Below are 9,700 nucleotides of genomic sequence, written 5' to 3' on the forward strand. Positions count from 1 at the left end.
CATCGTTGGTGCAAACTTTAAACAAACAAAAAATACCGATAAATGCTACCCTATACCTAGTATAAACAACACAAAACCAAAAAACACAATCAACCATTTTTATTTTCAACCCTCAAATTCCAACAATAAATTAGTTTTACAGACATATAAAATCGATCCCTTGCTTCTACAAATTGTTTGACTATTCACTTAAGAGGCCTATCTAATTATTTGTTTTAATATTGCTAGAATCCCTTTTATTATCATGATTTTCCTGATCATAATATTTTTATCCTCATGATTTTTGAGAGTCATTTTAATATTTAGTTTGAAATCAGGTTTTGTGGAAAAGATTTTGTCTAACAAAGTAATATTGGTCGTAGTGAACCAAGTTAGTTGTAAATAAGCATGTTTATTTGGTGATTTTTATACTTGCTAATAAGCATGATTCTTATTTGGTGATTTTGATACTTACAAATTGTACATTTCATTTTTAGAGCTTATATGAAATGTTTTTTTCTATGTGGTCAGATTTATCTAACACATTGGTTCCTACCATTTCCTATATAAATTACATATATATTTTAATATTTTAAATTGACTTGAATATAGTTTAACAGTTTAATACCTCAATAATTATACTTGGTTCATAGAACATTTATCATTGCTTGTTGTATATAATTTTAAAACATATTGTTGTTAATATTGAATGCATTCAAATAGTGGATGCAAATCAAGCCAATTTGATAAATATCATTTAGTTCAAAGATCACAACAAAAGGGCTCCCAATTGATTTTAGTGGAAGCCCATCTTTTCTAACCACCCCAAATATAGTATTTTTCACTAACACTATAACTTCTCTTAGATGTAATTTTACTTGCAAGCAATCAAACACCCCAGTAGTGTCACTAGGAAAGGGTTCAATCCCCAAGGTATTAGCTTTTGATGCATGGAATAATACAACTCAAATACTTTCATATTTTTCTTTCAAAACTCATATGAAAAAGTGAGGATTTTAGAAATTAATTGATGAGTTTCTTGATTTATTTTTATATTTTAAAATTAATGTTTTGAAATATATTTAATATCATACTTGTCTTCAATGTTTGAATTTAATATGGATTCTAAGTTTGAGTATAATGGGATTTTAAAAACCAATCTATATATCCCTTCATTTAAGATGAAGAGAATATATATATGTAGAAATTTCCACAAAGTAGTTCCGTAGATATCACTCTTTCGTCGATACTAATGAAGAGATCAAATTTGAGACTTTGGATGGCACACATCATTAAAGGGGCCTATTTGAAGGGCTCTCTGTGTGAACCTGCCCCGACAAGGCGGGGATTCTCTGAAACAGCCTCTCCGCAAAGGAGGGAATGGGGGAAATCCCTTCCTCGTTTAGCGAGGTGAGGGTAGGAGCGGAGAATACTCTTCTGACCCCGTGGGGTTCCTTGTGCCCTGCGGGGATTCTCCAACAAAAAAAATAAATAAATAGGAATTTAATTTAAAAGAATTGAGTTTAAATATAATAATAACGGAATAAAATAAAAAAGGTTATATATATATATATATTCTTGATTTAATAATATTTACATTGTAAGTGAGACTGGGGGCATCTTCTATTTTCTTCGTTAGTAATCTCGATGTACTAGTACTATCTCTATCTTCGCTAGCTAACTAAATAACAAAGATCAGATTCAATTTCAAGAACGAGAGTAATAAAAGAAACAAAAGACCAAATCAAGAGAGATGAGATACTAGAAATGATGTCACTAATGGCACCTGGATTTATTTCACTTGGGAAATTAATGATGAAGATGATTACAAATCAATAAAGATAAACCCTTGGCTGAAAAGATCGAAGGAATCCAAAATCACACTAAGTACTCTCTCAAGACTCCTTAGTGTCTAATCCTATGCTAATGGTGGAAGTAGATCTCTCCTACTCCTACCCTTGCACAATTGCAATGAGCTTTGGGATTTCCATATCAAGAATCTGAGATAAACTACCAAGATTAAAATCAAAAGTTACATGGAGCCCTAAGTATCTCTAACGATCATCAAGTTTACCTATTCATCTATGTGTGATCTCCTCACAAGGATCTCTTGATACTTATATGAAATAAAAATGGTAAAGTCTCTCTTGATACACATAACCAACAAGATAAACAAGGATGAATCCAAAAATGGAAGGTAATCTATATTAAAAAACAATCAAAAGATGAAAATACTCCCAAGATACGTCAATCATGGAACCCAAAGAATTTAGCCTTCCATGGGGCCCAAGTGCATCACTACAAAATGTATTTCAATCTCTAAAATCATAAACATGTGAAGAAAACCCTTCTCAATGCCGTGATGTTGGAGTTGATGTGAGTCACTATTGTCGTTAATGGATCATCACTCCGGTGACTGCTTCGAACTCCTCCTTAATATCGTGAAAGCTCTTTCCAACCCTAGCAAATCATCCTCAGCTTCTTTCCCAGAAATTCAGCCAAAACTCAGATGCCCTAAAACCCTTGAAAACTTCTATTTATAATTATAGGAACTCGGCCTGTACATGGACAAGTACACGGGCGTACATCTTGTCCGTGTAACTCTCAGGGCAAGCCCAATATTTCGTATTCCCGAAGTACACAGTTGGATGTACATGGTCGTGTACTTCTTCCTCTGGAAGTGTAAGTCTTAGGTCTTGTATACACAGTAGCTCTTCAGTTGCATGGCCATGCATTCTTCTTCTGCCAGTGTTTTCATTTGGAACATGCTTTGCCATGAGCAGGGTAGATACATGGGCGTGTACCTTACCCGTGTATTTCCCTGTTTGTTGCTTTTGGCACTGTTTTACTCCCGATTTCCTTCATTTGGCCATTGTTGTGCTTCTTTTGTCCTGTGATAAATAATGAAACAACTAATAGCAGTTATCCATGAAAACATAGTCTTGAGGATCACTTAATAAATAAACCGATATAATATGTATAATAGAGCATTTATCAATCGGGATTAGCAAGGTGCCCTGCTAACCTCAACATTGGGGTTACTGGTTTCTTTCCCACTATTACAACATAAAAAGATTTAGATTTTTTTTTTATGTTTTTTTTTGTGCGCGCTTTCATGCAATGCGATGATTATAGTTCTTATCTCAAAATAATGTTATCCTAACTATGTTAATGTTGTATTAAGTATTTTATGATGTAATTTTTGTGGTATAAAAAATACTACTTGTTATTTAACTTTAATTGTCTAAAATGTTTTTTTTAAAAAATCAATTAAATAAAAAATCTTTTTAAATTTAATAAAATACTTTGTTAACTTAATTAATTATTTTAATCTAAATTAATTTTTTAAAAAACTAATTATGTTACGAGGGTGTAATCCCGATGCTAGGGTTACAAGGCTGCTAACCCTAGCATCCGGGTTGATGTTGGAGTTAGCAGTAACCCCAGCATCGGGGCATCGGGGTTATCGACCTCAATGCCGGGGTTACTAGCTCACTATCACTACAATAAAAGATTTAGATTTTTTTTTTATTTTCTTATTTATGTATGTATGTTCTTTCATGCAATGTAGTGATTATAGTTCTTATCTTAAAATGATGTTATTCTAGTTATGGTAATTTGCAATTTAATTTTTGTGAAATAAAAGATATTTCTTATTTAAATTTAATGGTAAAAAATATTTTTAAAAATATTAAATATTTTTATATTTAATAAATAGTTTATTAAATTAAATTATATGTAGAGTATTAAATAATTAGTAGTAATAATAGAATGGGGGTAATCTCACCATCCTATTTACATGGTGACTATATCTTTTAACTTATGTCAAACTAAACTAACAAAATATAAATACAGTATTTCCAATTACCTCAAACTAAATAACATTAATATAAGTTAAAATACAACATTTTCACTTACATGTAATTTCACTTATAGGCAACCAAACAACCCTGTAATTTTTACTTATAGGTAACAAATAGCCTCTAATAAACAATATGAAGTTCAGTAAAAAAATCTGGTATGAGTTTGTATATATGTAAAATAGCCTTCTTTTATTTGTTGTTTTAAGCATTGGTATATTAAAAAAATAATTAATTTTTTAAATACTTTTGCTTTTAAATTTGATATGAATTATCACTAACAAATTCTTAAAACTTGATTTTTTTTAAAAAATATTTGAAATAATAAAAATTAAAAAACACAAAATATTTTGAATAAAAAATAAAAAAATCTTTTAAATCCAAATCAAGACATCTTTTTTGCCAGAAAATCATTGAGATCAACCAACTAGTTTATGACCCATCACACAATTCACAACTCAAATTTATGATCCCTTTATCTTGTGATGTGCTCTCCAACAATAATTGCACCTTTGTCTTTTTCTCCTAAATCTATAACCTTAGTGATTGTGAGAAGGCTGAGAAGCTATAATGTTGTGAGAAGCCAACTTCTAACATATTTCCCAACCTCCCCTTTGATCAACAAGCAAAGGTGGATTTATTTTTCGTTCATTCATGCTTAATTGAGATTTATTATTCCAATCCTGTATACATACCTTACTCTTGCTCCTCTGTCTCCATCTTTCTTTCCTTTAGTGTGAGTATCATTAGATTTTTGTTTATTTTGTGGTATTGGGATTATTTAAATGTATGTTTTTATGGATTTGATTTTTGAAAAGCTTTTATTGATATGATTTTGTTGTTCTGGGTTGGTGGTTGTGTGCTTATGCTAATTTGTTTGGGATTGCTCAGCAATGGTATTCTTTAAGAATGAAATGGACCAATCTAATGATTAAATTTTGCAATTCATATAAATTATTTTGAAATTGGCACAAGATTACTTTGATGTGTTAGTGATGCACATGCTCTAATTTTGAAATTCAATTGAATTCTATATATGGATGTTAGAACCACAAGCACAGGAGGATGCTACTTAATTTATTATTTTATATATTATTCACTTGAATTGATAGGTAAAAAATGGTCGATGATGATATTTAATCTACAAAAAACAATGATTCACCAATGCAAAGTGCTGCACAATCTACACCAAGAGATGATGCTTCAACTAGAGCTACATCATCAATCCCTTTTACAGGCCAAAATGAAGAAGAATTAGTTTTGAGTGCTAAATGGGGGTTGAAATCAGAAGTATGGAGTTACTACAATAGGCAAAAGATTGATGACAAGTGGAAGTCTATATACAATTGTTGTGGGGGAAAAAACTATGCTAAAATGGAAGAGATATAAGGCAAGAATTGTTGAAATCCAAGGTCGAGGCTAGTGGCAAATGGTCACTTGGAACATATGTTTATGATTAAGAAGTGTCAATGAAGAAGATGGCTACAATGATCATTATGCACGAGTATCCTCTAGAAATGTTAGAGCATGTTGTGTTATGAGATTTTCTTTAGTTTGTGATAAGTGCTTGTGCGATATGAATGCGAAGCATTATTTCCTTATGTTGAGCATTACTTTCCTCGGGTTTCTACACTAATATGTGTGTTTTTATGTTACTTTCGTGCATGTAGGGTTGTGAAACCAATTATGAAGGAAAGAAGCCAATGTGGATCACAATGCACCGATTTTGGATGAAATCCTGCTAAAGTTCAAACGCGAAGATATAAGTCGGGTGTGAGATGCTAGAGTGTGTGCCAACCTCCCCGTATTTGAGTTTACACAACCATTTGGAGGGGCACAAGGGCAGTCACACTCAAGCATTCCGACTTATGCACATAAGACAAGATCTCCATCATCTTATCCGTCATTGAAGAAGCAAAGCGATCCACGGCATAAACGTTTGCCCGTTTATGTTACCTCGATGAAAAGTGGATTCGGGAGTATTTTTTTGGCATAGTACTCAGCAGTGACATCGTGAGCAAAATCAATGTAGAAAAATCACTGCAGTAGCTATCGCTCACACGTACCGAAAAATCACGTAAACAGAGAATCCACACGGGCGTGAGGAAATTATCCACGTGCCGTGGAAATTCCAGCACGGGCGCGTATTCAGTACACGCCTGTGGAGTCGCCCGATTCGACCCCTATTTAAAAGCCGATTTCAGCCCCGATTTCAGAGATTCTTTTCTCCATCTTTTCCCCAACTTGTGAGAGGACTTCGGCTAGGGTTTCGAGGGGTATCGGCCAAGGTTTTGGAGATGTTCTACGGCTCCGACATCGTGATTCCATTAGGAAGAAGGTTGGTAGGGGAGCTTCGATCGAGGCGTATCCTATACCGAATCGAAGGAATCTTTGGACGACGAGTAGAGGACTCTCCACAAGACCATCGACATGACCATCGAGGGGGTTTCTTTATGGATTCATTGATTTTACATTCGATTTCTTTGATTGTATTAAGCTCCATGGAGAGCTAAACCCCTAGTGGGTACTTGGATGATTGTGAACCCTAGGATGTATTCGTTTCATTGAACTTCTTTATTATGGTTTCAATAAATTGATGTTTATTGTGAGTTCCAACCTTGAATGCTTGATTGTATGAACATTTCCCCTAGAGTGACACTAGGGTTGAGAGTTCTTGTTGGTAACCTTGTGAGTGAGTGACACACCACGAGCTGCTAGACAAAAGCTAGGTTGGAGAGGGTTGAGAGGGTGAGTCGAGAGTGCATGGGAGCATCCCCTTCCCTCCGACGTGATAGATTCTACCTCCGCTCCTTGAGTTCTTTGCGCCATAATAGAGTTAATGGTCTAAGGGATGAACCTCCGCGGGGCCTAGTTGCGCGTGCAATGGAGTGAAGCATTGAGGGGATCTTAGTATCTAGGGCTTAATTGTGGCTAGGGGACCTTCCACTGGACCAAAGGGTTAGGGTCTATAATTAGGAAGTGATTTATCACTTGGAATCCCTAGAGCTCATTGCAACTTTTATTCGAGTGCGAGGTTGAGAGGTTATTTAATCTCTCATCCGGGACATGAATAGAGTTAGACATAGTTGACCTTAGATTTGGGACTATGTATGTAAGGATTTCCACGACTCACCATTGCATTGATTAGGAAGCATAATAGAGAGTTCTTGCACTTGAAGCGATTATCCTAAGTGAAGCATCATCCGAGTACCCCATCTTTATCGATTGCCTTACCTCCTCCTTACTTTTGCTCTCTTACTTGTTGCTTTTAATTGTTGAGAATTGAATCATTATCACACTTATCATTGTTGATACTCCACATAGCTAAGAATCGAATTAAGTGTCTTTACTCCCTACTCCCTGTGGATTCGACCCCGCTCACCCGGGATTATTACTTCGACAAACCTGTGCACTTGCGGGATATAAGCAAGGGGAACTTGTCAGTTTGGTTCAACCATTGTTCAAGCCTATTTCTAGAACTATAGTAAGAAGTGATATTCTGAAGATTTTTTAGCATGAGAGATCAAGAACCATAAAGTTGTTTGATCAAAGTCAGAGTAGATTTGCAATAACTACGGATATATGGACATCCAATAATCAAAATAGAGGGTTTATAGCTGTTACCCCACATTACATAGATGATGATTCGATTTTAAAAGGCCGAATTATCAGGTAATAATTGTTGTCAATTGGTTATTTGTCATTTGCATTTTTTTTAAATGATACGCCTTTGATTATATTTTAATGATTTTGATAAATAGATTCATTTATGTGCCATGCCCACATACTTCTTAAGTTTTGTACGAAACACTTGTGAATTGTTTGATGGATTGGAACCTTGATAAAAAGTTATCTACATTGTCTTCGGATAATTCTTCTACAAATGACTTACTTGCGAGTTTGATTGTGAATAAGTTGTCAAGTAGCAAAATTTGGATGGATGGGAAATTCTTGCATATGTGTTGTTGTGCACACATTTTGAATTTGATTGTTAAAGATGGCTTAGATGTGATTAATGTTGCAATTGAGAATATTCGTGATAGTGGTGCATTTTGTGTTGCTACACCCAAAAGAAATGAGAAGTTTGAAGAAACTATACGACAACTGAAATGAATTTCATTAAAAAATTAGTCTTGGATTGTAAGACGAGGTGGAATTTAAAATTTTTTATGTTTAATGTTGCTATTGGCTATAAAGATGCCTTTAAACGCTTGAAACAATGAGAATATCTATATAAATGCCTTCCAATCTGATGAAGAATAGGAAAAGGCTAAGGAGATTTGTGACAAATTGAAGTTGTTTGATAGTGTGACTGAGTTATTTTCAGGGACCAAGTATTGATGAGTGTACATTTATATGTTATTTAATATCATTTTATACACTCATTAGGCATGCATTAAAATACTTTTGTTGGATATGATGCTAAACATGGTCTAAATTTTATTCTCAGACAGCGGTCAGTGCATAAGGCCTAGTGAGAGCTAAATAAAGCAAGCAAGAGCCAAAATAAGGATGATCGAGCTCTCTCGGCTTCAATTATTGAAGAACATGCCAGACAGACCCACTTATGGGCACCTTATGGCATTGCTTACTATTGTAAGTCACTTCCAGGGAACCTTGTGGACATGCTTATGCTTGTAAGGAGGAGCATAAGGACCAACGGAGGGACTTACGGGCAATGCTTAAGCTAGTAAGTTAGACCGTAAATGCTATTCCTTAGGAGCTTACAAGGAGCAACATACGCCCATAAGGGCGGTTGCAAGTGCAATCCAGAGAAGTTTATATTCTGGTGCTTGCAGCCATAAGATTGACCATAACACTAGATAGAAGACCTTACGGATAGGACTTACGGTAGTAAGTGATCCCATAAGGCTCATGACCAATCATTTCCAGCTTCTTAGGCCACGTTTTTACTCCTACAAGTAGAACATAAGTGGCTAGGTTTATATATTTCTAATGAAGGTTTTAAGTGGGATCTTTTGATTCTATCGACGGTGAAGCTTAGGGAAAGAAAGAGGGCTTTTCTCCAGACCTCTAGAGGTTCATCATCAGGGGGATATAGCCCACCTACCTTGGAGGATAAAGATTGGAGCCATCAAGGAGCATCTTGGCAGCGTCAAGGAATGTCTTTGGTGACGTCTTTGGAAGCCCCTATTTCTCTTTCGGGGGCTAGGTCGGCAGTTTGTACATAGTTTTCCCGTTTCCTTTGTCTCTTCGTTGAAGCTTGGGTTATCTTTCTCTAATTGTTTCGTCGGGCTCCCCTTGTTTTCTATAGCTAGTTGGCTGAGCCTAATCTTGCTTAACCCTTGTCTAGCACTTACACTTAAGCACAATCATGTTTTTCGGAAGCACGCCGGTGCTGTTCTTGGACACATTAATTTGACTAATTTGTCAACATTTTTTCGCTTGGAGGTTATTATGCCTAGGAAGAAGACAAGTAAGGGTTTCCTATCGAGGAAGTCACGTAACCTAGAGAGTTCATGGACTATTTTCGCATAACTTTTCTTCGAAGCATAAATTCATAGGGGATGCTATCAGCGTTCCCTAAGCTGTCATTTTGGGTGTATCCATACCATTGATTGGGACATGTTAAAAATAACTAATCTCACTGATGAACTGCAGTGGTATTTAAGTATGGGCTCATTGTTTCAAATTTTTGATATAACTGACCCTACTTACCGTGAGCTAACTTTGGAAGTCCTGGCCACTTTTGAGAAGAAAAAGGGGGAGGTGTCCTGGCATTGGCCAGATGCACTTAGCTTTCAGATTTTGGGGGAAGCATTTTGTAATGAGCTATACAAAATTTGCAATTCTAATTGGGGTTTATGATTAAGAATTCACTCAAACAGCGGAGTATGCAA

This window comes from Dioscorea cayenensis, chromosome 9, assembly GCF_009730915.1.
Source record: "Dioscorea cayenensis subsp. rotundata cultivar TDr96_F1 chromosome 9, TDr96_F1_v2_PseudoChromosome.rev07_lg8_w22 25.fasta, whole genome shotgun sequence".
NCBI classification, from domain to species: Eukaryota; Viridiplantae; Streptophyta; class Magnoliopsida; order Dioscoreales; family Dioscoreaceae; genus Dioscorea; species Dioscorea cayenensis.